The sequence below is a fragment of the Armigeres subalbatus genome, chromosome 1 (genome assembly GCF_024139115.2).
Source record: "Armigeres subalbatus isolate Guangzhou_Male chromosome 1, GZ_Asu_2, whole genome shotgun sequence".
NCBI classification, from domain to species: Eukaryota; Metazoa; Arthropoda; class Insecta; order Diptera; family Culicidae; genus Armigeres; species Armigeres subalbatus.
The window spans coordinates 57976410-57995796 of NC_085139.1; the positions used below are offsets into that span (position 1 = coordinate 57976410).

The window sequence follows — 19387 nt, forward strand, 5'->3', positions numbered from 1 at the left end:
TGGTGACATCAAGGAGATGTATCACCAAGTACAAATAAGAGTTGAAGATCAGCATTGTCAAAGGTTTCTATGGAAAAATGAAAATGAGGAAAGTCCAAGTACTTATATCGTTCAAGTGATGACCTTCGGTGCTTGTTGCTCACCGAGCACAGCGCAACATGTCAAAAATAGTAATGCGAAGCGATTCGAGCAAGAATATCCTGAAGCGGCCAATGCCATAATTAAAGGCCACTACGTAGATGACATGTTAGTCAGCACAGAAACCGAGGAAGAGGCTGTAAATCTGGCGCAACAAGTGAAACACATTCATACACACGCCGGATTTGAAATGCGGAACTGGATTTCCAACGCCAAAACCGTGCAATCCACGCTGACGGAAGGAACGAATGAGGAGAAAAACCTGAGCATCGGCGAAGAATCTACAACGGAAAAAATTCTTGGGATGTGGTGGAACAAATCATCCGATTGCTTTACATATAAGGTTTCTGCGCGATATGATGAGGAACTTTTGGCCGGAAACAAAAGGCCAACTAAACGCGAGGTTCTACGCACTCTAATGATGGTCTTCGATCCTTTGGGATTCATTGCGCACCTGCTTATGTTCCTTAAAGTCCTCCTACAAGAGATTTGGCGAACGTCCGTGGAATGGGATGATCCGATAGAAGATGCTCAGTTCGACAAGTGGCGTTTATGGTTGTCAGTGTTTCCAAAGATAGGAAGTTTGGAAATTCCCAGGTGCTACCGATCGCAGACTTCCTTAGAAGCAGATGTGGAAATGCATACTTTTGTTGACGCTAGTGAAAACGGATTTGCGGCGGTCGTGTACCTTCGCTTTCAAGAGGAGAATGTGATTGAATGCGCCTTCATAGGAGCAAAAACTAGAGTAGCTCCATTGAAGTTTTTGTCTATACCTCGGTCGGAATTACAAGCTGCTCTCCTCGGCTCCCGCCTGTCGGACACAATTCTTTCATCTCTTACCATCAAGATAAGCAAGCGGTTCTTTTGGACAGACTCCAGGGACGTTCTCTGTTGGCTTAGATCTGATCATCGGCGGTACAGCCAATTTGTTGCCTTTCGTGTCAGTGAAATACTGGAATCAACTGACGTCATTGACTGGCGATGGGTTCCAACGAGGAAGAACGTTGCCGACGAGGGAACAAAATGGACAGGAACACCCGATCTTTCTGCCGATAGTCGCTGGTACCGTGGACCAGACTTCCTCTGGCAAAACGAGAACTGCTGGCCCGTATCATCAAGCCTCAAACAGTCTACGAATGAGGAGCTCAGGCCACACTTGCTCACACACACTAAGCTCACTGATTCCGTGCTTATTCCGCAAAACTTCTCTAAGTGGAGTTCACTGCTTCGGCGAACAGCATATGTTTTCGTTACATTAATAATTTGAAACTTTCCACTAAAAGGAGCAACGAGTCGTTGGGGTCCTGACGCATAAGGAGTTGGCACAGGCGGAATACTACTTGTTCAGGGTAGCACAAACTGAAGTATACGGCGATGAAATCACTACGCTAACCACAAACCGTTCCACGCGCACGATGAAGAAAATCGCAAGAAATAATCCGTTGTTCCGCAGTGCCTTCATAGACGAAAACGGTGTAGCGCGAGTACAAGGAAGAACCGGAGCCTGTTCATTCGTCGATCGCGATGCTGTCTATCCTATTATACTACCTCGTGATCATGCCATCACACGATTAGTTATCAAGGAAGCTCACGAGCGTTTCAACCACCAAAATCACGAAACTATCATCAACGAAATTCTCCAGCGTTTCCGCATCCCTCGAATAAAAGCGACCTATCAAGCTATTCGTCGGAATTGTCAATACTGCAAAAATCAACAAGCAAGGCCGTTACCACCGGTTATGGCCGATCTACCTCAATCACGCCTTGCTGCTTTTAGTCGTCCATTCACACACATGGGAGTGGATTATTTTGGCCCGATTCTAGTCTCCGTGGGCCGTCGCACAGAAAAAAGGTGGGGGGTACTCGCAACCTGTCTAACTACGCGCGCCATTCACCTGCAAGTCGCTCACACACTGACAACTGACTCTTGTATAATGGCAATTCGGAACATCATAGCCAGGAGAGGAATTCCCGCTATTATTTACAGCGATCGTGGCACCAATTTTCGAGCTGCCAACAAAGAATTACAGGCCGCTCAACAGAAGCTCAACCTCGACAGAATGGCAAAGGAGTTTACCTCAAGTCGCCCCAATGGACGTTCATTCCACCCCTAACCCCGCATATGGGAGGAGCGTGGGAACGACTGATTTACACCGTAAAGAAAAATCTTGCTGTTCTCCAACCTTGTAGGCTGCCGACGGACGAGGTTCTACAGAACGCAATAACAGAAGTTGAAAACATAGTCAATTCCCGACCATTGACCGACATTCCAGTGGATTGCGATTCTTCGCCCGTTTTAACACCCAATCATTTTCTGCTAGGCTCAGCGAATGGTTTGAGATCTTGGGTACCCCTCGACGATAACCCAGTATTATTGAGGAACAGCTTCAAGCAATCTCAAAAGATGGCGGACACATTTTGGAGACAGTGGATACGAGACTATCTACCTACTATTACACGGCGGACCAAATGGTTTACGCCAGTGAAACCTATCAGCGTTGGCGACATTGTGGTGATCGTCGATCCAAAGTTTCCTCGCAATCTTTGGCCGAAGGGCCGAATTATCGCCACGCATCCTGCTGCGGACGGCCAAGTACGGTATGCTACTGTGCAAACGTCAGCTGGTGGTATCTTCGAGCGTTCAGCTGTATCACTAGCGGTGCTCGATGTAGGCGTTGAAACGAATACGCTGTCGAAGAATCTTTCGCGCATTCCGGGGGGGAGTGTTGACGGCGCCACATCGTAAAATCACCTACTCGATTGTACACCACTGCGTTCTATACCCAGCGTATAGATAAGCTAAACTGTCGTAAACATCAGTACCACAAAGAGTATGAGGAGAATAGAAGAATAGCCATTGACGCGTCCACGTTGTTGCGATAGTTGTTACCGTAGAATTGACATAGTTGAACTACATTCTCTAGGTTTAAAAGTGAAATCTACTAAATTTATTTGCTTAAAAACTAACAGTGCATCACACCTTCTGTAGCCATAGAGTGATAAGCACTTGATCCGTATATCGAATTGCTAACGGAGAAAAGGTGAGGCTCGTCTATATAAGAGACCATTGTGTGGATTATATACTGACTCAAGTGTTTAATTAGGTGACACGGGAATTCAGATACACTCGGGAACCGCAGGTTATAGATTGTCCCACAAGTAATCAATATTCGGCAGTAGTCACATTAAAGGTAAGAGCCGTTAACATTAGGAGATGCCGAATGAGTCATGAACATAAATTATATACTATAGGGATAACGTACATAAGTGCAGAGGTTCCCAATCCATTTAGACTGGACCAGAAGAAAATTGCGAGAGAGTCAATTCCAGCTAGATCACTAACAGTAAGAACGAATTAGTAAATCATAAGATGAATTAGTAAAATTTATATCTATTGCAGGAATTTTATAATTTATCCATTCCACCGAATAAATTGATAGAATTGGGATCTAGTTTCGTTTTTCGTCTCCGCAACACGTGTTGTTCGTGTGCTTACGTTTTCGCGCAATGCGTGACCACATGCTTGCCACATGTGGTCTGGACACTACCCCGGACAACCTAGTTCGGAGGATGTGTAAAGACGAAGTTGGCTGGAACGCCGTTTTATCGGCTATCGCCCAAATCGTCTCGGAGCTACACAGAAGGTGGCGCGTGGACTCAAGGATGGCTAGTTCAGGCGCAAATAAGAGGTGGTCCAAGGGATCGGAGTCGGCTTCATGGGTCATACCGGTGGTCATGCTCTGTGGTCGAACTCGATCCTTTTATCGAACAAGTGGCCGCGCGAAGAACAACATGGTATCGTCGCTTTCGCGGCGTCGGTCAACCGGGCGGGTTCCGAGCCCGAGGACGGAAAGGGGTCCTCGTCAAGGCTGGGGCAGGCGTAGGCCTCGCGTCGGCAAGTCCCTCTGTGTGCTGGCAAATAGGCCCTATCGCAGAAAGGTCAATTTGGGGTGCACGCGGCATCATCATTCTTGATACCAGTCGTGAAGAGGGAAGCAGGCGCGAAGTCGACCCTGCCCACCTTCCGAGGACATAGGGCGTGGTAAGGCCACCTGGAAAGCCGGCAACGCGCTGGCACGATACCATGGTGTTCTTCTAAAAAAGCGAGTTACGATGTTCGGTGCTGCAAGGACACGCAGCTAACCTCGAGGGTGCGTTGTGCACTGGCCCCCCTTTGAAGCATTACTTTCTGGTTGTACCGAAGGGACTATGGGCTTGGCGGCAATGGAAACGGTTTAGCTGGTCGGGGATGCAGTCCTGCCTCCCTCATTGGAGGTGGCCCCTAACCCAGCACTTCCTGGTCAACCCAGGATGTCTGTTGAGCAGATTCCCCCTCCATTGTTTAGGAAGAAAAAAAAAGAAAAAAACACACACACACACACACACACAGACATCACCTCAATTCGTCGAACCGAGTCGATTGGTATATAACACTATGGGTCTCCGGGCCTTCTATAAAAAGTTTGTTTTTGGAGCGATCATATAGCCTTTACCGTAAACTTAGTATACGAGAAAGGCAAAAACATAAAATATTAGTAGGGTGCTTCAAAAAACGACCCAGCTCCAACACGCTCACTCGATTCCGTCCCATGGTCCGAGTGTCCTCCAAAAACCGAATTGAACAAAAACTGGTTGAGCACAAAAGCCGGTTCAACTTTGTATGAAAACTGGTATGGGAAACTAAACCTTTCATTACACTGCACAATGGTCCCAGAGTCGAATCTAGCAAGACAAAAATGTTTGCGCCAAAACTATTAGTCTTAGATAAATAGTGTCTTTGGGAAAAAATTCATATTTTTTGACGATTTTTTCCATGTAGTGAAATTAGGGTGGTACCTATATTTCAGAAGTTCATAATATCAACATTTAATTGTTTGGTAAAGACTTATGCAATGTTCCACAAAAGTGTAGAGCAATTAATTTTGAGCAACTTTGCCGAAGAAACCATTTTTCTATCACTTATGGTTCACAAGTTATGAGCTTTTCAGAAAATACGTTAGGGCGGTCCCTAAAAATCGGTATTCTTCACATAACTTTTTATACATTCATTTCTCGCATAAACTTTGTTCCGAGCACTTTTAGGAATTTTGAAGACGCACATTTTTGTTAAAACCTTGGATCTATCTCTTATAACAAAAAAGTTATTCGAGTTTTTGTATGAAAAACATGTTTTTTTTTATATGCGTATATTTCAAAATGGAGCAAACCGATTTTCAATCTATTGATTCTATTCGAAAGCTCGCACTTTTCTGCGTTTAGGTCCATGGGTCTTCAACAAAAAGATGTGCCTTTAGAAGTTCTAAATGTGGTCCATACAAAGTATCCTTAAAAAATCAATACATAAAAATATATTTATAAAAAACGGTTTTCGTAAGGAAATAAACGTTAGTTAGATCAAAGTAGGCTGGTCGACAGAGCGTATGATTTTTTTTGACGTTATTGTGCCTTGCAACAAAAATTACAACTATCGTGATAATTTTCCAAAGCTCTCATAGATGTGAAAAATTTCTCCGCAGTTCAAATAGCACGTGCTATCCAAGCATTCACCGCTAGGATGCACCACGTGGCGGCCAAATATGAAGATTTGATTTTAACGTAATAGTAATAACAACATTTCAGTAGCTAACCACAGGTCATCTTCGCTTTCTCCCACTGGCGATACCGAAAAAAAATCTAATCAAAACAAGATAGGCTTGTAACAAAGGCTATACTTCAAAAGTGACGTACTTTTAACGCTACATATCCAACAGAAAACCAAGCTACTACCATTAATATGCATAGTAGCCTGATTTTCTGTTTGATGTTTAGCATGGCACACAAAAGACATGGCAGTCTCAACGCGTATGTAAACATTCAATATGAATGAACCGGTGAATCGAGAAAATGCGCTCTCTAGTTCAGCCTACTTGGATCGATCTAACGTTTATTTCCTTAAGAAAACCGTTTTTTAATATATTTTTATGTATTGATTTTTGAGGGATACTTTGTATGGACCACATTTAGAACTTCTAAAGACACATCTTTTTGTTGAAGACCCATGAACCTATCTCGTTTATTTATCAAGTTATAGCCGTTTTTCGATTTAAAACATATTTCTTTCAAAATGAAATAAAACGCTTTAAACAAAAAACGCTCTCTCAGTTTTCCCACCATGAACGCAGAAAAGTGAGTACTTTCGAATAGAACCAATAGATTGTAAATCGGTTTGCTCCATTTTGAAATATAAGCATATGAAAAAAACATGTTTTTCATACAAAAACTCGAATAACTTTTTTGTTATAAGAGATAGATCCATGGTTCTTTAACAAAAATGTGCGTCTTCAAAAGTCCTAAAAGTGCTCGGAACAAAGTTTATGCGAGAAATGTATGTATAAAAAGTTATGTGAAGAATACCGATTTTTAGGGACCGCCCTAACGTATTTTTTGAAAAGCTCATAACTTGTGAACCATAAGTGATAGAAAATGGTTTCTTCGGCAAAGTTGCTCAAAATTAATTGCTCTACACTTTTGTGGGACATTGCACAAGTCTTTACCAAAAAATTAAAAGTTAATATTATGAACTTCTGAAATATAGGTACCACCCTAATTTCACTACATGGAAAAAAATCGTCAAAAAATATGAATTTTTTTTCCCAAAGACACTATATATCCAAAACTAATAGTTTTGGCGCAAACATTTTTTTCTTGCTAGATTCGACTCTGGGACCATTGTGCACTGGCTACAGCGCCTCCCTCCAAACCCTGGCGAAAAGATTACCCACATAGCTGAAAGCAACATTCCAGAGACTTCACAGAACGAAAATAGCACCGCAGAAAATATCTATTGATTATGTAAGGCAAAAAATAGCATTTTATACCCCGCTAACCCCCATGTCACACTTTTTGTATGAAGTATCTGCCCCTGGTGCGATATTGCTATTTTGTTGAATTACACGTTTCACTTATGCCTTCTGAGAAGCCTAATTATCATCCTAAAGATTCGCAACCTCGATTAAAATCGACTCCCAACTATTGGAACGACCATTCAATATGGATTTTCTATGGAGTTCATTATCACCGGAAGTGAATAAATATGCTGTGAACAGGTTAGTATTTCGAATATTTAACTTTTGTTCGATACTGTTGGATGCATTCGAATGTTGATGGGAGAGGAGTGCGGGAGGTGTGGGGTTGACCCGTGGAAAGTCCGGTGCCATATTGAATGCCATCGTGGTACTCTTCCAACTGTATGTCCTTAAGGACTGTTCAGTTTATAAAGAGGACACTTTGTATTGTCGATGTTTTTCAAATCATCAATATTTTTAGAAATCTGTTTTTTTTCGTTGAATATATTATCTGACCTTCTAGAATTGAAATCCACTTATCAACGAAACAACTCTAACTCCAACCGCTTATATTCCATTTTTGGGCTGCCATAGGCTATACTGTTTCTGGATATCGACAAATCATTGACAGTGTTTTTTTTTTCGATTTTCTTCTTTTTTTCGTAGCCAACATCGTACATAATCCTATCCAATCGTTGGTTTATTCAAATTTCTAGGGTTGACCAAAAAACTGCCTTTAAGGTGACATCCCAATTTACATTTTTTCTACAAGCTGTCAATTTTGCTTATGAAAAAATCTGTTGCGAAACTTATGTTTACTCGAAATTCGAGAAGCTTTGACAGTAGGCGCCATTTTTTTGGATTGAAACTGTTTTATCTCTTTTGAAAAATTTCAGTTGATTGACAGTGTATTATAATATACGATAAAGCAAACTCCATTATAACTGACCAAACTGTCGTCATTTAAAAAATCTGGACTGACTTTCTGAGGAAATGTCAATATCAATATCAGTCTCTTAACAGTATTTGATGATTCAAATTCTAATTTTATTGTAAAGGGCAGTTTCTACAAGTTCTAATTGAATTTTGGATGTAAGGTACACTGGGGAAAGTGTAAAAATTTTACCACACCACAACATTATGTAATAACTTACTTTAATGTTCACAGTCAGACCGCATCGTGCTTTCGGAGATCGCAGTTAGCATACTCAAAAACGGATGCTAAAAATTTCTGCGCGTCAGAAAAATTAACAAAATTGCTGTTTAAATATCAAAAAAAATACTTAAACTTTTTTGACTGAGTTCAAACCACTGACTGGACCTAAATTGGACCAAACTCAAGAGAAGTTGCTAAATCAAGATTGCACAGAAGAAAAGAAGGAGGACAATGAAGATTTTTGGTGGCGAGGTTTCGAGGCTGAAAATGGTAGCTATGGGGTAATGATAAGCTGGATGTCACCATGATTGAATCGGTGAAGCGCGCCACGAGTCCGATAGCTGATCATCATGTTAAATGACGCTGGGCAAATTGCGACTCACTTTATTACGGCAAGCTGTAAGGGACATCAATGTTTTTGTGAGATGCACGAATAAACGGCGCTGACATCATCAACTCAAGGAGCACTGGTAATTTAGAGATGGTATCCATAAGTGAAATCCTAATTTGGTAAGTTTTTGAACATCATTTACGTTACTCTAAAAATCGGTACGTCTTCTACATCTACGTTACAGATATTATTCGATTGTCGGGAGGTTCGCGGGTTTTCAGGCCAATCGCACCACGTTTGTTTCGTCTGTTTTAGATAGCCATCACTCACTTCAAATATCATTTGAAGAATGGCGAGTGTAAGTCAAAAATGTTTGTCCTTATAAAACGATGAATTTGTAAATGTTTTGCATGTTTTTTCTATGAAGTGTTTTCGAGGGCAATCGACTGAAAATTATTATCAGTTCTATAGAAAATTCACTTTCTCTGGATTTTTTTGTTGGTTCAAAATTTCATCTTAATAATACGATATTCACCCTTTCATATCGGAATTTACGGTTTTCAGACTATGAAATGTGTCACGTGAAGAATTTCATCTTGTGTCTTGGTGTGTAAATTTCGACACGAATTTTATATTGGACGAAGGGAAAGATTTATTACATTCATTATATAGTGCTCAGCACTTAACTCCGCGGTTCGTGGGTTAAGAAGACGCAATCCGACACGTATTATCCAAGCTCCGGCATAGTTTCTTTCGCGCTATACTTCCAACCATTTAGCACACCTTGCCAATAACACTTTAGTGTCCTTTCTTCAACGATATCCAAACCACTTCGATTCCAATAAAGTACTCTCTACGTTTATTATAATTGAAACCAATTTATTCTGTCACGAGCAAATCTAGAACAGATCATCTATTTGCATGAGCGATCGAATGGCTACTGAGGGTCCGGCTGTTTATCTTTACGCTATGTACTGGCTATCGTTTCGTGTTGTAAATGTGTGTTGTGTGCTATCTAATTTATTTTAAATATCATCCGTACTATTGCTTAGTGTTTGTTACAGGGCTGTTTAGTGTTGTATGTATGTGCATGCTTTGTATAACAGTTTAAGTTTTAGTCTATTTATTTCTATGTTTATGTTTAACTTAATTAACTTTTCACTTTAGTGTTTAAATCTATTGCATCGATAATCTTACTACATTCAAAATTAAACATATAGTTTGTACTAAGTACTTTTTTTCAGAAGAACAGTGCATTACCATTAGAACGATGTTTATGCATTTTACGCTCTTTTTTCTCGTTCCAGAGGGCGAGTAATGGCGCTTGAACCTAGGCTTATATAAGGTGCTGTTTACAAATTATGTAACGCAAGGAAATTCTAGACCTCATCACTCTCCCAGTAACATTTTTTATTTGGATGATAGTTTATTTGTATGAACAGTAATGCTTGGTTTGACCCCGCCCAGTCAACACAAGATCGTGTATGGTGTTGCATAGGATGCTGATGTGGAGGCGACATAGCTGTACATACAACATGTACGTATATCGCCTAAACATTAGCATGTTGTGTTGCATCATGTACGATTTTGTGTTGACTTGACCTCTTCCTTCAGCGTATAATAAATTGTGAACGGTCTCTAAGCCAGGGCACTAGATTAAAAACTGTGTCCCATCCCACGACGCCGAGGACCTAAGGAGCATTGGCGTAAATAAGGGGGGGCTAGGGGGGGCTTAGCCCTCCCTAGAAAAAAATTAGCCCCCCCTAGGATTTGATAAGTTAGTTAGCAGTGATATCAGTTTTCAACATATAGCATAATGAATTACCGAAAAAGTTTGAAGACTAAAGAGTTATCTCTCATATTCACTCTATCATACTTAATGAAATGGGTGGAAGAAAAATTAGCTTGTTTCTGAATTCAGAGAAAGATTCCCATCAGCATCCGAAAAGGATTCTCATCAAAATCCGAGAAGAATTCTCACTTCAATCTCTAAAGAATTCTTTTCGGATTCATCGAAGTATTCCAATCGTAATCCAGAAGAATTCCTACTGGATTCTTTCCAGTATTGTTAAGCAATACCCTTGGGAATCTGTGAAAAATGCCCTTCCATGGAGGATTTGCTTTAAAATCTCTCGTTGATTTGCTCCGGAATATCTCCAGATTCGTTTAAAGATTGGCTTAGGTATTCTTTGACAAATCAGAATCCTTCGACGATTTGCTTCGTAATCCTTTGAAGATTTAATTCGGAGTTTCTCGACGTTTTGAAAATGATCTGCGTTGGGATCTCTAGACGATAAGGAATCCGGCTGATGATTAGCTTCGGGATCCCGCGAAGAATTGCTTCAAAATCATTCGACGTTTCGTTTCGGAATACATCAACGGTTCGCTTCAGAATTTCTCATAGATTTTGTTCAGAGTCCCTTAACGAATTTTTTTTAGAACCATTCGACGATTTGCTTCGAAATCCTTTGATGATTTGCATCGGAATCCCTCAACGATTAGCTACAACATCCTTGGAGGATTCCCTTCAGGATCGCTGGAGGATTCTTTCCGAAATAACTTAAAGATTAATTGAATCATTTGTTTGAGAAACTGCATAAGTCCATTTTAAACTATTTCGAGAAAACAACAAAAAACTGTTTTTTAACAAATTTGCACCGAATCTTTCGATTTCTTCGATACAGATCAATAGTTTTTGGCAAAACTCATCACCCTGGGGCACTTTCAGTGCAAAAAATGTAAGCAGTACTCCACAATTGCTCTTCAAAGTACGTGGACATATGTAGTTTCTCAAACAAACGAAATTTTTTTCATACATTCCTGAACAAAAATTTTTTTTTCGTGTTTTTTGCCAGAATATGTATTTGTGGACGAGGATTCAGAATATATAAAAATCTCATTTTGGCCAAAAATGTTACATATGCAGTTTCTCAAACAAATGGTTCAATTCGGAGTCGCTCGACGATTTGCTTCGAAGTCCTTCGACGGATTGCTTCGGAATCCTTCGACGATATGCGTCTTCATCCCTGGAACATTGCTCATGAAATACCTGGGACCATCATATTGGAATTCCTGGAGGGTTTTCGACGAAATCTCTGGAATATTCCCCTTCAAATTCCTGAAATATTGCCGTCGATATTCCTGGAGGGTGAAGGATCCCTGGTACATTCTCGTCGGATTCCTTGAAATTTTTCCGTTGGAATTCCTGAAACATTCCCTCTGAAATCTCTGGTGGATTCCCTTCATGATCCCTGGAGGCTCCCATTGGTATTCTTGAAGGATTCATGTCGAAATATCTAGAGATTCCCGTCGGAGTCCCTGGAACATTTCAGTCAGCATCACTAAAGGATTCTCATCAGAATTCTTGGAAGATTCTCGACGGAATCCATGTTAAGTTGCACTATTTTTTTTTTCATTTGAGATAGATAGAATATTTATGAAGTATGCAAATATATCCACTGCCTGACGCTAGTCGAGCGCAATTAAACATAGACTGTGAGTTGTTGCTCACACGTGCACACGTGCACGTGCTTGAGAAAAGAGAATAATATGAATGAGTGTGATGGATTGTCTTAGGTGATTGGACTGCATTTGTCACATTACCGCTGATAACTTGATGAGATGTTAAAATGTTCGAGAATTTTCAAAAAGAGTGTCAATTTCGAAAAAAATATAAAGGGGTTATAGCCCCCCCTAGGCATCCGAGTTAGTTACGCCAATGCTAAGGAGTGTACATTAATCCTGTTAGCTAAGCCACTCCCAACGATTCATCAATAATCTTTTACTCCTGAGTGTGAAACGGTTGGTACGGCTGTCCCCGTTTCTTCCTTTCGTGGATTCAAAACCCTTCGTTGATCATGTTATTCATTGCTGAATAATCTGATTGCCGGGGAGTAATGAATTATCGCCCATTCCAAGCCTGCACGGTGGGCCTGTCCGTTTTAATATTTGTGTCCTACCTAGGATATGCTGCAAATATTAATGCAGACAAGAAAATGCTCGGAAATTCAACCGACATTTCCAGGATGCTTTTCAATACTGGCTGTGCATGTGCTAAGACAAGACAGTCAGACCGCATCATGCTTTCGTGCTGTGCGGTTCTATTTTCTCTTTTTGCTGAAGGAAGTTTTTAATACTACCTGAAGCTATTCTCATTTCAACAGTGCTTCTCAGCGCTATTTGAACCCACTGATCCCATTACGATCTTTGCAAGGACCCGTGCCTTCGTTTTACGTTGGACCCGTTTGCGGAAGTAAAATTCCGACAAGCGGTGGTAATCCTGCAGGGACACCGTTCTGGGAAAAAAAAAACTCTTAGAAGGTCACGTCTCCACGCTCAGCAATGAGTATTAATAAAAACAAGAGGAAGGGTGAGTCTCTGAATTCTCCACTTCCTTCTAAGAAACAAGGTTTCAAGACCGTCCTGCCAAAGCGCGGAAAAAATAGAAGGAAGCTGGAGACTTCAGATATTCCTTCTAACTCTAATATCGGAAATAATTCTTCTCCTATAGAATTGAGCAATCAGTTTTTAATTAAAATAATATGAAAAGTTAGGAAAAGGCCTATATTATGTCCCATGTCCGTGGTACATGGGAACATTTTCGCAGGCCTGGAGTAAATTTTTAAAACCCCACTCAGTGCCGTAAGTGCCAAAAGTGGGGAACTAAACATTGCCACATGGATGCTAAATGCATGATTTGTGGTGGAACCTCTCACGCCAAGGGCGCCTGTCCTGTGAGAGAAGATTCCAATAAATTGAAATGTGCCAATTGTGGGGGCAATCATAAATCCAATTTCTGGGAATGCTCTTCACGCAAACAAGTTTTGAATTCCCGTGCAAAATTGATGACGGTAAATTCCAATAGGATCCCAGATTCGCCGGGTAAACATGTTTCAACGTTCAAAATCCGCAATAATTCGTCGAATTCTAATTTTTCAAACACGCCCACCTATGCAAGCATCGCTGCAGGCAGGCAAAATTTCATTTCTGAAAATTTACCGACGAGGAATGACTTTCATACCCATTCTTCAACGGGAAATAAAGTTCGTTCTGACGAGTCAGGTAGCATGTCTGCTTCCGACTTTGATTTTCTAAATGAACAATTGCATCACATGATTGATGCTGATCTTCAAATTCTAACTCACAACAAATCCAAAATTTTCATAATTTGACTTCAATGCCAAACACCGTTCATGGAATAATGCTCAAAGCAATTCCAATGGTAAAATTTTATTTGAAGATTTTTCTGCGGAATATTATACTATTCAATTTCCCAATGGACTAACCTGTTTTTCTTCCAGTCGAAATCCTTCAACAACAATTTTAGGTCTTCTGAATCGTTATTTTATAGTAGTTTTATAAAAACACATGAATATTAGTGCTTGGTACTATTTCCTGTTCTGAAAACTTTGAAACCAAATCCACAACCAACAGTAAAGACTGGATCACAATAGCGCGTTGCACTTCAGCGTTGAAGTCAGTGTTTTGTACTAAAACGCAACGCCAATGAACGCGACGCATTCACGTCCACAATGCAAAGTCCGCGTTGTGCGTTTATCTAACAACAATAATGATTAAAACAATAATGGATTTAAAAATGCATGGTTTATATTTTTGGTATATTTTTTAATAAAGTGAGAAAATTATCAACGAACTTAGTAATCAGAAAGAATAAAAAATCAGCTATAACAATTATTATAAAAATTCTCTAGTTGATTAGATAATTAGCAAATAAAATTAGTTTAAAAAAAAAGAAAAAAATTCTTCAGTTTTTGAAAACTAGAACCATACGTCTGAAATTCTGTACAAATCATCTCTTAAATATTATTTATTATAAAACTAGCAGACCCGACGAACTTCGTTTCGCCTAAAATTGATTTATTCTCTGATTAGTTTTCGAATTATGAAGAAATTGGTGTTCCTTTTGAATGGGAGCCCCCTTTCCACAAGAGGGAGGGGTCTCGAACCATCTAAGGAACCTTCCCCGGCCCCAAAAACTTCAACATACAAATTTTTACGCCGATCGGTTCAGTAGTTTCCGAGTCTTAAGGTTCAGACAGACAGAAATTCATTTTTATGTATATAGTTACGCGTGAACCTTTCCGACCAACCAGCAAGGTCAGCATAACCGCCCTTGCTAAGACATCATCGCGCCACCGAGTCACCACGCCACCAAGTCACCGTTGTTACCAAGTGTAGTCAGCAGTTTTGGAGGAGTTCGACCCCGTTGGCCAGGTATTGCAGCGTAGACAGATTTAATTAATAAATAGGGTTCGATCAGAAGACGGACGGTCAGTCTTTATTCAGAGTAGGAAGTGTTAGTTACAATTAGATCTTAAGTAGTGAAACCATATTAATGTAATTAAAAGTGAATAAAGTTATTTTTTTTATAATAAACAGTCTGTGAGACTTATAATTGGCGCAGCCGTACGGAACTGGCTGGAGTGAATCATTGTGATAAAAAAGTGGAATAGTTACGATTAATAACCGTGATTGAAGTGATTCCGTGGAAAGTATTCCAAAATACTTGAAACATCCGAAGCACCACAGGGAAGCTTATCATCAAAGTGAACCGCTTAGGACTTGAGGATCCCCCCGCAGTGAACACTTGGAGAACCAACACCGTCCAGCCGGGACTACGCACAACGACAGCATAAAATCGTGAGTAATTTTATTTAATTATCCTCATTCAGTGCAACTCAACCGCAAAGCGGGCATCAGTGTGTGATATTTTTATAAACATTCACGTCGTTAGTTTGTACTACCAGATAGGCAAACTAAGAGAGAAGCGAATCAACACTTTACGTGGGCTTCTTGGCAAGTAAGAGAGAAGCGAATCAACACTTTTTAGTGGGCTCCTTGACTACTTCACAAACAGAGATTTTCTTTGTCCCCTTACATACGCATTCGACTGTGGTTTTCAGTGGTTTAATTTGATGCCAAAAACCAAGTCAGCGTTAAAGAAGCTCGAGCGCTGCTCAAAAGGTACAAATTAAAATTACCGACAGTAGCTCAGACTCAGAAGCTTCCAGTTTAGATTCTGGTGAATTCTCTCATATCCCAGTTGAAGAGACCCCAGATATCTGCTCTCTAACTTTAGAAAACATTACGATGGAACAGATTTCCGCCCAGATGAGTAGCCTTACTCAAATGATGCAACAGTTAATGGAACGGCAAGATCAGCAACAACTGGCTATTAACTCATTATCATTGAACCAGCCAAACGTCGCTGCAACGCCGCAACAAAATAGAGGAACGATGGAAGACTTTTTTAAGCTTCCTGATCCAATTAAAGTCATCCCAAAATTCGATGGTAGCCGAAAGCAGTTGACTGCTTGGCTCACAACGGTCGAAAACACTTTGGAAATTTTTAAACCCTAGTAACACCAAATCAGTTTGCCATCTATGTGTCTGCTGTAATACACAAAATAGAAGGCAAAGCTAAAGACATAATTTGTCTTGCGGGAAACCCTCAGACATTCGAGGAAATTCAAGAAATTTTAACCAACGCTCTTGGCGACAGGCAGGAGCTAACATTTTACAAGAGCCAACTTTGGCAAAACAAAATGATGGACACTATGTCCATCCATAAATACTATTCAAGGTGTAAGGAGATTACGCAAAATATCAAAACTTTGGCTAAGCAGAAACAGAAGTACAAGTAACTGGGATGCGATCAACGCATTTATTGAGGAAGATGCCCTAGCCGCATTTCTTGCCGGGTTGAAAGAGCCGTACTTTGGTTACGCTCAGGCCGCTTGCCCAGAGGATATGGAGGCAGCCTATGCTTTTGTTTGTAAATTTAGATCGAAAGAGGCAACCGCTTCCAATATGGAACAACTTCCAACAAGAAATAGACAGAAACATAAGAACTTCAGAAACAGACAAGACAGGCAAGACAGAAAATTTGAAAATAAGGAATCAACTCAACCTATGGATATAGGTTCAACAAGATCGAAATTGACTCTTAATAGGAAACAATTATATAACACTGAAATCGCGGAACCAGATAAATCCTCAGAATCAGAATCAGAAGACGAAAACATTGACCTAAATTTTTGCTGGACTCAGCAAAAAGTAAGAGAAAACTTGAACTACCTACCTTACTTGACCAGTAAAAACTCACAAACAGGACAGACCATTAGACTTTTAATAGATACAGGGGCCAATAAAAATGTTATACGTCCCGGTATAATCACAAACATAACCACGACGAAAGACACCAGAATAAAGAATATTTCAGGAAACCACAGAATTAATAAGAAAGGAAAGGCAAACCTAATTGACAGAAACGTTACCCCACAAACATACTACGAATTGAACTTTCATGATTATTTCGATGGTATTATCGGTTCTGAATTTTTGGCAAAATGTAAAGCTACAATCGATTACAATAAGGAAATCCTTATCATCAATAACCAAAAGATACAGTTTGACAAGTATTTCCCCGCTAGAAGATTATATTCACACACCCTCGAAATTAATACATCAAAAGATGGAGATTGGATTGTCCCTACCTTTCAGAAACTGCACAGATCGATAGTAATTGAACCAGGACTTTATAATTCCACCAACAAAAATCCATAGTTAAAGTAATTAGTAACAAAAACTCAGTTGATCCATTAGTGAACGGATATTTTGACCTTAAAGTAAATAATTTTGAAACGATAACACCCGTTGATTTAGAACCATGCTCTTCAATTGACAAAGACACACTATCTAAAATAATACGTACCGAACACTTATCACCACTTGAAAAGGATAGACTCTTCGAAACGATTCTGAAAAATCAAAGCGTACTTTTGAAACCAAGGGAAAAATTGACTGCAACATCTATTATAAAACATCAAATCGCTACCACTGATGATGCCCCCTGTCGTATACGCACTCGACTCAGCCGAAGAGTCATACAAATCGCGAACACGAATGAACAAAATACATCCGATCGATTGAAACATCGTCAATAGACTGACCCTCTCATGCATATTTCTGCTTTCTCTAGTTGCCGTCTGTCCGGCTCAGATCCTTACATTTAAATTTTCTCTCTTTCATACCTTCATTCTACTTCCCTTCATTCTTTCATTACCAAGTCACACCTCTCACGATTGAATGACGTTTGTCGCATTCGTCAATCTGTGCATCAACGTATGCGCTTTCTGTCTAAGCTTTTCAAAATCGAAAGCTTTGAAACAGTGGACTTTCTAACACTCAAAGAAATTCACATAAATGGTCTAAAGATATATTAAATAATCAGATGGTCTATCGTATTCACTACATCCTTTCCTTTCTCTACTCTTCTAATATAGTTATTAATAAGCACTGGTCATTTGCTCAAAAAATTATTTCATATTTCGAATCCAAATTTTTGCCGTAAAAAATATAAACACCCAATACCAATCCAAAATACATAAAATTATTCAGTCTTCTTCGGAATAAATCTGAATCCAAATCCACATTACTTTGGAGTCCATTCTACCTAAATTGAAACCCTATCTAAATCGAATCTGAATCCGATTCAAATTTAATCGAATTCATATCCAATCCAATTTATATTTAATAAATATCCAATCCAAATGCAATTCAAAACCAATACATGTTCAAACAGAATTCAATCCAAATCCAATGATAACCCAGCACAAGATCAATCCAAATCCAATCCATACCAAATCCAAATCCATTTCAAATCCAATGCAAACCTAATCCACAACAAATCCAATCCAAATCCAATTCAAATCCAATCCAATCCAAAACCAATCCAAATGCAATCCAAATCCAATCCAATTCAAATCTTATCCAAATCCAATTCAAAACTAATCCAAATCCAATCCAAATGCAATCCAAATCCAATCCAAATCCAAATTCAATCCAAGTCCAATCCAAATCCAATCGAAATCCAATCCAGTCTAATCCAATCCAAATCAAATCCAGATCCAATTCATGCCTAATCTTATCTAAATCCAATCCAAATACAAACCAAATATATCCAATCCAAATCCAATCAAATCCAATCCAAATCCAATCAAAATCCAATCCAAATCCAATCCAAGTCCAATCCAAATCCAATCCAAATCCAATCCAAATCCAATCCAAATCCAATCCAAATCCAATCTAAATCCAATCCAAATCCAATCCAAATCCAATCCAAATCCAATCCAATCTAATCCAATCCAAATTTAATCCAAATCCAATTGAAATCCTAATCGAATTCAAATCCAATCCAAATTTAATCTAAATCCAATCCAAATTCAATCTAAATCCAATCCAAATTCAATCCAAATCTAATCCAAATCCAATTGAAATCATAATCAAATCCAAATCCAATCCAAATCAAATCCAGACCCAATTCATGCCTAATCTTATCGAAATCCAATCCAAATACAAACCAAATAAATCCAATCCAATCAAATTCAATCCAAATCAAATCCAGATCCAATTCATGCCTATTCTTATCTAATTCCAATCCAAATACAAAACAAATAAATCCAATCCAAATCCAATCAAATCCAAATAACATTCAAATCCATATCGAATCATAACTTAGCTCTTAACCACTCCTAATGAAATCTTTTTCTAACTCAATCCAATGTTTATTTAAAAGTCAATCCAAATGTTGTCACGTGCAACTCAAATCTAATCTAAATGCAAATTCCATTTTATAACGAATCATTCTATGGTTCTTGATCTATATAACTTCAAATCCTTGAACAAAACTGTTTCCATTTCATTCCGAATCTCTTATCTAATCTGATCTTTTATTTTTTTTTGTAAGAAAATCACCCAAATTTCAAATTCATTTTCAAATCCAGTCAACAAATCTTATTTTCAAACAAATTTCAAATTTCAATTCACATGTTAGCTCTGAATTCTCAATTGAATCTTGGCCGAAAATATTTTCAAATTCTATCTCCAAACCCAAAGATTGCAGAAATTCCATCTTGA

At 39.2% G+C, this 19387-nt stretch overlaps 1 protein-coding gene across 2 annotated transcripts in view; it reads right to left on the reverse strand.

The window, feature by feature from the left end:
• The window catches only part of LOC134208460 (uncharacterized), a 135747-nt gene extending 118379 nt beyond the window's left edge, over positions 1 to 17368 (reverse strand). The window contains exons 1-2 of one of the 2 annotated variants that reach the window (XM_062685258.1): positions 17307 to 17368; positions 17184 to 17229 (exon numbers count right to left, since the gene is read on the reverse strand). The gene's annotated coding sequence lies outside the window, so the exon portion shown is untranslated. Of the gene's footprint in view, positions 1 to 17183; positions 17248 to 17306 lie in introns of those variants that run through there. The other variant, XM_062685800.1, reaches the window with a different exon arrangement.
• Positions 17369 to 19387: the final 2019 nt, after the last annotated feature.